This window comes from Camelus bactrianus, chromosome 8, assembly GCF_048773025.1.
Source record: "Camelus bactrianus isolate YW-2024 breed Bactrian camel chromosome 8, ASM4877302v1, whole genome shotgun sequence".
Classification (NCBI taxonomy): Eukaryota; Metazoa; Chordata; class Mammalia; order Artiodactyla; family Camelidae; genus Camelus; species Camelus bactrianus.
The window spans coordinates 27,621,261-27,630,401 of NC_133546.1; positions in this window are offsets into that span (position 1 = coordinate 27,621,261).

Genomic DNA, 9,141 nt, shown 5'->3' on the forward strand with positions numbered 1-9,141 from the left:
GATGGTTTTATTAGCGGAAAGTAGATTCTTGTCTCACACAGGAAAGAATTCAAGAGCAAGCCATAATAAAGTGAAAGTAGATTTATTCAGGGAGATACACACTCCATAGACAGGGTGCAAATAGTGCTAACAAATGGGAGGAGTATTCCAACTATTTTGGGGAAGGAGTGGGGATTTCCAGGAATTGAGCCTCTGCCCAGTTTTGGCCTTCTCTGGTCAGCCTGGGAACTATCATGGCACCTATGAGTATGTCATTTAGCATGCTAATGTATTACAATGAGCCTATAATGAGGCTTAAAGTCTACTGGAAGTTGAATCTTCCAGTATCTTGGTTCTAATCAGTTTATGTCCTATCCTAAATTATTGTGTAATTCATTTAATGGTTGTGCCCTGACCCCTTCCCTCCTGTCTCAGTTTCAGGAAAAGTTAACAAAAGGATTGGTTATTGAGTGAGCTTGTGAATGTGGTTATAATGTTTATGGGTTTTGTCTGGAATATTACTAGTTTTGATCTGTGTTTTCCAAATTTAAGGAAGCCCTTCCCCTCAATTTACTTATGACTTACAGGAATTTGGTAAATTATACCTCTATGGATAGAATTGAAATATTTTTATTTCCTCTCTGCCTGAACACTCCAGAAATTGAAGACTCTTGGGTTCTGAGCAGCCTTATCAGGTGAATGAGAAAGATTGCCTCCTGGCACGTGCAGGAATCTTGATATTTTGGGGACCTCCAGAAGAAAGTAATCCACCAAGCAGAGCTTGATGGCAGGCCTTCAGACAGATTTCCCTCACCTTGAGAGGTGTTTTGAAAATTCAGTCTGAGACTCCTTCTGAAGCGATCCACCACAGCCAGTCTGGAGGAATCTCTGTGGTCAATTGACCAGACTTAGTTTGCGAACAAACTTGTCTTGATTTGGCATGTTTCTGGAAATGATAATTTTGGAGAGAAAAAGATCATGTTTCAATGGATATTAAATTCTAGTCCTGTTAATTAAAGTCTGTATTTATGAAAGTTATTGTGTTAGCCACACTTTTGCCCTGGTGTCAAGAGGAAAAGAAAATTATCTAGTGACGTTATCACAGAGTAACTACTCATGACGTATCATGCTTGCTTTAAGTCTACTGCTAAAAGCACATGCACAATGCTTGTGTAATAATTTGGTATAAGTGACAAAGTGCATAGCTTATAAAATGTTTCCCCCTTGACAAATACCTCTGAGCTTGTTCAAAATATCTGATCAGTTTTCCCCCAACGTGGATAACTAGGCAAACATGAAAGAGGTCTAGCACCAAGGGACATGATCTTGACCCAGGCCAGGCAGTGGACAACCATCTTGACTTCATGGGACATGTTTTGGTCTGTTAAAGGATTTGCAGTCAAAAGAGGGAATGATGGAAAAATTGCATATATTGAGATATGGGGAATTCATTCTGGCTTATAAATAATTTAACTTAAACTTAATTGACCAGAGATGCCTGTTTTGTGGCCTTTCAGACATACATTTTACATATGCTTTAGCCACTGAGGAGAAGAATGCATTTGAAAGTCAAAATGGATTCCTCAAAAAACTGAAAATAGACTTACCATATGATCCAGCAATCTCATTCCTAGGCATATATCCAGAGGGATCTCTCATTCAAAAAGAAACAGTCACCCCAATGTTCATAGTAGCACTATTTATAATAACAAAGACATGGAAGCAACCTAGATGTCCATTAACAGATGACTGGTATATTTATACAATGGAATACTATTTGGCCATAAAAAAGAATAAAATAATGCCATTTCCAGCAATGGATGGACCTGGATATCATCATCCTAAGTGAAGTAAGCCAGAAAGAGAAAGAAAAATACCATATAGTATCACTCTTATGTGGAATCTTAAAAAAAAAAAAAGACACATATGAACTTATTTACAAAACAGAAACAGACTCACAAACATAGAAAACAAACTTATGGTACCAGCGGAAAAGAGGATGGGAAAGGATAAATTGGGAGATTGAGTTTGCAGGTACTAACTGCTATACATAGACTAGATACACAAGTTTCTTCTGTATAGCACAGGGAACTATTTTCAATATTTTTGTAGTAACCTATAATGAAAAAGAATATGAAAATGAATATATGCATGTAAATGTATGACTGAAACATTATGCTGTACACCAGAAATTGACACATTGTAAACTGACTATACTGCAATTAAAAAAAAAGTGGCATAACTTTAAATAAATAAAGTCAAAATGGAGTAGCTGTGGTTTAGACATCCAAGGTAAAACTAGGTGGCCATCATGGACATGATTTCAGACAAGTTCCTGTATTGCTGAGATCTGAGTTTTCAAAGTGGTGTCTCCTGCCAGCTGGTAGATACAACCTTATGGTTACAAGATGGCCTTTTCTAACTATTAAATTTTTAGACAATGATCAGATGTTAGCAGATAAAAGGGACATGTGTGTAGTGGCCAATAACTTCTGTTATGTATAGATTAATACCGCATCAGAAGTTACAATCTTCTTAGATAAACTAGACAACTGGCTACCTGGCTATAAGAAGTCTCCCCTGAACTGCCAGGTCAAGACTGGGTTTCAGGGTTATTATCCTGAATTCCTTATAAGCTGAGATCTATTTTGTCTATTAAAGTTTGAGTTGTCACTGCTACTTCTAACTAGATCAGTTCCATCAAAATGATGGATCAAGGGACTAAGACCTTAATCATACAAGACTATCATCCAAGACTTGGAACACAAGAGTGTTTCCAGTTTGGTGTCCATGCCCCAAACTGAAGCAGGGCTATGCCTCATTTCAGCAGGAAGTAGCCAGAGCCCTTGCCTCACTCCCTGAAAGATTTAGGGGAGGTTAAAACAGAAGTGGGGACTGAAACTGAAGGCCCCAAAAGCAAGTTCCTCTGCTGAATTTATGATTAACCTCTATCCGAAATGTTATTCCCTTTTTTGTCCAAAACCTGTTCTCTTCAAGATTGAGGCATATCAAGGAAAAGAGGGCATTGAAATGGAGCAGGATCCTGTGGGGTCCTCCCTAGTACAAATCCTTTCTCTGCCCTCTACTTCTTATTTGTAGAAAATAGACATCATTCAACCTCGTTGACCTTCCCTGAGTTCCAAAGGGCAGACTCAAACAGTTGCTTTTCAGGGAAAGGAGGGAATGCAGAAAGATGGAAGGAGTAGTTAAGAAACAATCATGCAGCCTTGGAGCAGGGTCCTGGTTCCTCCTGAAGGGATATACATCACAGTATCTTTGAGTTTTTCTGCAGGAACTAAGGACCCCACCCAGGCTGAGCACAAGATTCCTGAAACACTGCCCTATTACCTCAGCACCAACCAATCAGAAGAAAGTCACACACCCTTCAGCCCCCACCCCAAATTTTGCCTATAAAACCTCCTCACTGAAAATCACTGGGAAATTTGCGGGCTTTTTGAGCATGAACTGCCGGTTCTCCTTGCTTGGCCCTTCAATAAACCTTTCTCTGCTCCAAACTCCACTGATGTTTCTGCTTGTTTGGCCTCACTATGCATTGGCAACAACTCCAGAGAGCATAAAAAAATTTAACAAATGTTGCCATGTGAAAGACACTGTCAGGAAAATCTAAAAGTAAGCTACACAATGGGAGAAACATTTGCAGATGAAATATCTGATAAAACACAGAATATATAAAGAATCCTTAAAACTCAATAATAGGCAAACAATCTAACAAAAAGAAAAATGGGCAAAAGATCTGAACAAACATTTCAGTAAAGAAGACATGTGAATTTCAAAAAGCATATAAAAAAGATGTTCAACATTATTAGGAAAATAAAATTAAAACTACAGTAAGATGCCACTACACACCTATTAATATGGATAAAAATTAAAAAGGAAAATCTAATAATATTAGATGTTTACAAGGATTTAGAGCAGTAGAAATCCTCCTTCAATGCTGGTGGGGATGCAAAATGATATAGTCATTTTAGAAAACAATTTGGCAACTTCTTATAAAATTAAATACATACAACCCAACAATCCCATTTGTAGACATTTACCTAAATGAATTGAAAACTTATACTTGTATCAAAACCTGCATGAAAATATTTATAGACTCTTTATTCAAAATTTCCTTAAATTGGAAACAACCAATAGGTGAATGGGCAAATAAATGGTGTTGCATCCTGACAATGGAAAGCTACTCAGCCATAGAAAAGAACAAATTATGAATTCATACAATGATGTGAATGTATCTTAAATGCATGCTGCTAAATGAAAAAAGTCAAACACAAAATGTTACTCATTGCATGATTCAATTTTTATGACATTCTGGAAAAGGCAAAAAGCTAGAGGGACAGAAAACATAAGTGATTGCCAAGGGTTGAGGGAGTTGTTGAATGAAAGTTCCTGCAAAAGGAAATTTTGGGGAAGATGAAACTTTTCTAGATGATATTGGGGTGATGGATACATGACTCCTTTAATTTGTCAAAAATCCATGAAACTGTACACAAAAAGAGTGAATTTTACTCAGATGAAAAAAATCAATCAGTATGTTTGGTGAATACCAGATGGAGTGTAGGCACATGACAAATGAATCAAAGTGCAATACAAACATATAATATACTTTCACTTAAGGGGTGAGGGAAAAGAGCTGATCTTGGTAATTTTGGGAAACATTGTTTTGACTCAGTACTGAAAGGCTAAAGACAAAAAGAATTGTCCTTAACCCTGTACTTAAGTTTTTCCCTCCCAAGAGTATGAGTTAGCAGCTCTGAAACTACTTTACATGGTCTGAATAAGTAATTGAATGACAGATAATAAGAGCTAGGTTCCCCACTGTCAGAGAAATAAGTTAACAATGAAGAAAGAGAGAAGGCTAGAATGAACCCAATGATGCTGTATTAGAGCTGGAAATACCTATGTGAACTCACGTGTGTGTGTGTATATACAGAAAAAGCCAGATAAAATTATAAATATGTGTGTATGCATGAGTCAATATACAGACATTTATTTCCTAGTTCTTTCCACTTAGAGGGTACAGAAGCAGTGACACCCCAGGAGCAATGAGAAGGCTAGCATCCAGATCTTGGTTTCTAAACACCATTTTTTGGTAAAAGGAACAATGCCTTCATAGTAAAATGACTGATTTTAGAGCCGAAGCAAGGAATATACAAAATAAGCCTGGGACATCTTGCTGTACTAACAAGTAAAGAAATATTAGGGGGGGAAAATGGGTCCTGTCAAATGGGGACACAGGAACCAATCTGAAAAAATTCCCAATGGTGGAGAGGTAACAATTATAACCTAAAAAAAGAAATAAATATAAATCCATACTGATATAAATAAATGACGAAAGAAATAGATAAATTTGGGAGAAGTGACAACTACTCCTTACAGAAGAATTGAAAGAAATAGAAAATGACCTTTACGACACAAGAGTACTAACTGCAGTAGGCAGAACATATCGATGAACACTCAAATCCGTGGGCAAAACTTTAAGGAAAAGTAGGATATGAACATAGCCTCAAAGTCTCTCTCTCCAAATATTTATTAGTTACTGAGATAGTTTCAGCATACATCCATAAATTTTTAATGCTCCTCCTTTCTGGAGGTAGATAGAGCTCAATTCTTCTCCTCTTGATTGTGGACTGGACTTAGTGATTCTCTTCTGATGGATATAGTACGAAAATGGAAAAATAGTAACTCACAGACATCACCTTAACCAAGCTATAAAGATTAACGACATCGGTAAACAGATCATTCTGATATCATGCGCCATCTGAAATAATACGATGGGAACACTTCACCTCCAAGGTATTCTTTCCAAAAATTTGTAACTCAGTCTAATCCTGTGAAAACATCAGACAAACCTGCATTGAGGACATTCTACAAAATGCTTACCTAGCACTCTCAGTGTCAAGGTTATGACAAAAAAAAGAAAAAAGAAAAACCAGAAAACTGTCACAGATTGGAGAAGACAAAGGAAGCATGCTATGTAAATACAATGTGGGATTGGATCTGGAACAGAAAACAAACATCAGTGGAAAACTGATGAAATCCAAATCAAGTCAATAGCTGAGTCAAAATCACTATAACAATGATAATTTCCTAGATTTGATGAATCCATGATGACTATGTAAGATGTTAACATTAGGAGAATCTGGGTGAGGTGTATATGAGAACTCTGTTCTATCTTGACAACTCTTCTATAAGTCTACAATTACACTAAAATAGAGCTTACTTTTAAAATGGAAAGGAGGAGAGAACATATCCTAGTTGAAGGGAACTTACTGAGCAAAGCACAGAAATAAGAAAACCCCTGGTGTGTGGTTGGAGAGCTGGTGGGTGGGAGGGAGGTGGGAGCAGAAGGAGATGGAAAATTCTCTAAACTAGAATATCCGAAGCATAAATTTTGGTACAGGGAAAGGCAGTCTCCAAACCCTGTAGGTCCTTATACATAAGGTAACCATATAGTGTATCACCTGAGTTGGGACATTTTTGAGAAGGAAAGGAGGTGCTTAGCAGACAGGAGGCTGAAACAACAAACTTAAACTGGGATTATCCTGGGCAAACTGGACATATGATCACTCTATTTATATGCCAATGTTTTCCATAATAGATACTATGAAAGCCTTTACAGCCATTGAATATAAAAAAAGATCTACAGTCAAAAACATTCTGAGTTAAAGAAAATACTGAGTTAAAGAAAGTTAGACTTGTTTCTTTACCGAACTACTTCTCAGAGCCTTCAATTTATAAACGTCCACTGTGAATTTTCATGGATGTATTATCAAAAGATTTCCCAGCTGTTTCTCCATTGACACCTTTCTATGATTTCTTCCCCTAACCTGTGCAACCCCTCACCCCTGCCCAGCCCAAGCAATTTTATTTGTAAGAAGTACCTCTGGGGGCATACTGCAATCAGGGGGGTGGCATGAAGCCTGGAGTGACGGTTTTAAATGCACAGTGGTGGCTTTGAGGATAATAACACTGAGTAGACTGGAGGTACAGATGCCAATGAGGAAGCTGTTGCAGTGGATTGGGACACAGACGGTGAGAGGCAGAGAGAAGAGGGCACATATCGACAATATTTAGGAATAAAATGAGAAATGAACATACCAATCGTCATGCTGTAATCATCCATGTAAAATTTCTATGGGATGTCTATTACCTCTTTGTTTAAAAGTAAGAGCAAAATCTGCTCTGTGCTTGGCATATAACTAAGCATTGAGTGGTCTTAGATTAACAAGCAGACTGCAGCAGCAGATGAGAGGTGACCTAGAGATTGTCATACTATATGAAGTAAGCCAGAAAGAGAAATACCATATGATATCACTTATATGTGGACTCTAAAAAAAAAAAAATGACACAAATGAACTTATTTACAAAACAGAAATAGACTCACAGACATAGAAAGCAAATTTATGGTTACCAGAGGGGAAAGGGGAGCATGGAGGGATAAATTAGGAGTTCGAGATTTTCACATACTAACGACTATATATAAAATTGATAAACCACAAGATCCCACTGTATAGCACAGGGAACTATGTATTCAATATCTTGTAATAGCGTATAATGAAAAACAATATGAAAAGGAATATATATGTGTATTTATGTATAACTGAATCACTATGCTGTACACCAGAAATTAACACATTGTAAACCAGCTATACTTCAATAATAATAATTTTTAAAAGGCACACTGGAACAAACTATTGTTTATTAGATATTAAATTAAGCTGCCTTTTAATCTAGCACAGATTTCTTAAAAGAGCTGTGGATTTCCCACTGTATTAAAATTTAAAAAAAAAACAAGCTTTCACAAGCATACTTGTACCTCTTATTAATCAATAAATTCCTTGTCTTGCTGTATTTTCCTTTTTGTGTCTTTTCCTTCTCTGTCCCACAATATCATATGGTGGTCTTCTAACAAATATTTTTAGTTCAGGGACTGTTTCATGAATGGACAATTATCTCCTTCCATTCACTAGAATTGCTATTCCAAACACTGGAGATACAGCAGTGAAGCGTATACACTGTAGCCTACATGACAGGGGTTATTTAGGTGGTATTTATAGTAATAAGGACACAAGTGTGCAGATAACAAAAGATTCCCACTCAAAGACTTTCTTCTGGTTGCCCTTCAAAAATCTTTCCAAGAAGACCCAAATTCCTAGAGTTACTAGCACTGAAAAATCCAAATCACAAGCCTTCAGACGTAAGTAATTCCTACAAGTGTAAGGGTTTGTTAGGGCAGAAGTGAAAAGAATTGCAATCAGTAAAATGTTTGAGCCCTTCTGGATTCGAGGCACCTAGCTGAATTTCACTAAGAAGCAGGAAGGCGCTCCGATAGGATGCTATAAATACCAGGATTTCTTTTAGAATTCATTCATCTTCTGTACCTGTAAATATTTCAGGTTTAACTAAACTGTACTTATTTTTTCACTTGAATACAAACGGGTGAGATCTTATTCTTAGTTTTCAAAAGACCTGAAAGGAATCCACTCATAACATGTTTTAAAACATGGGAAATTGGAAGAAGCCCAAGAGGAGGATTCAGACACCTGAGCTTTGGTCCTTGTTCAGTTGGGAACTAGCAGGGTGACCTGAGGACACCACCTAGCCTTCAGTTCTCCTACAGCACTTCGTGATTTCCCCTCCCACAGTCCAGGGTTCTAGCAAAGGTAACACGAAGGGATGTTTGGAAAATGCAGCATACCTTATATAGATGTAAATTCTTTGCATGACTGTGGGTTCTTTCCAGCAGAAGTCCCATCGAGACAGAATGAGTTACTTGAGACTCTGTGGAAAGTCAAGAGAGTGAGAGGGAGTTGGGGACCAACTCTCCGAGCCTCTCAAACACTCTCATATTTATTGTATACAATCAAAGAAAAGATCACAAACAATTGTGTCACAGAAAGCAGGAGCTTAAGGAAAAACAGGATCGGGTAGAGATCATAAATTCCACAATGAGAACAAAGGTTTAATTTATCTTCAGGGCAGTCATGGAGGGAGAGGAACAAGGTACATTCTTCAGACATAAGATGTTGACTACAAAACAGACCATCAGACCAGCCAGTTCGTTGTCTTGGGGATTATAGACTATCTAAACAGCAGAAAGCATGCCCAGAGTTTAAAGCTGAGGGCATGGGGTTGTCGCTT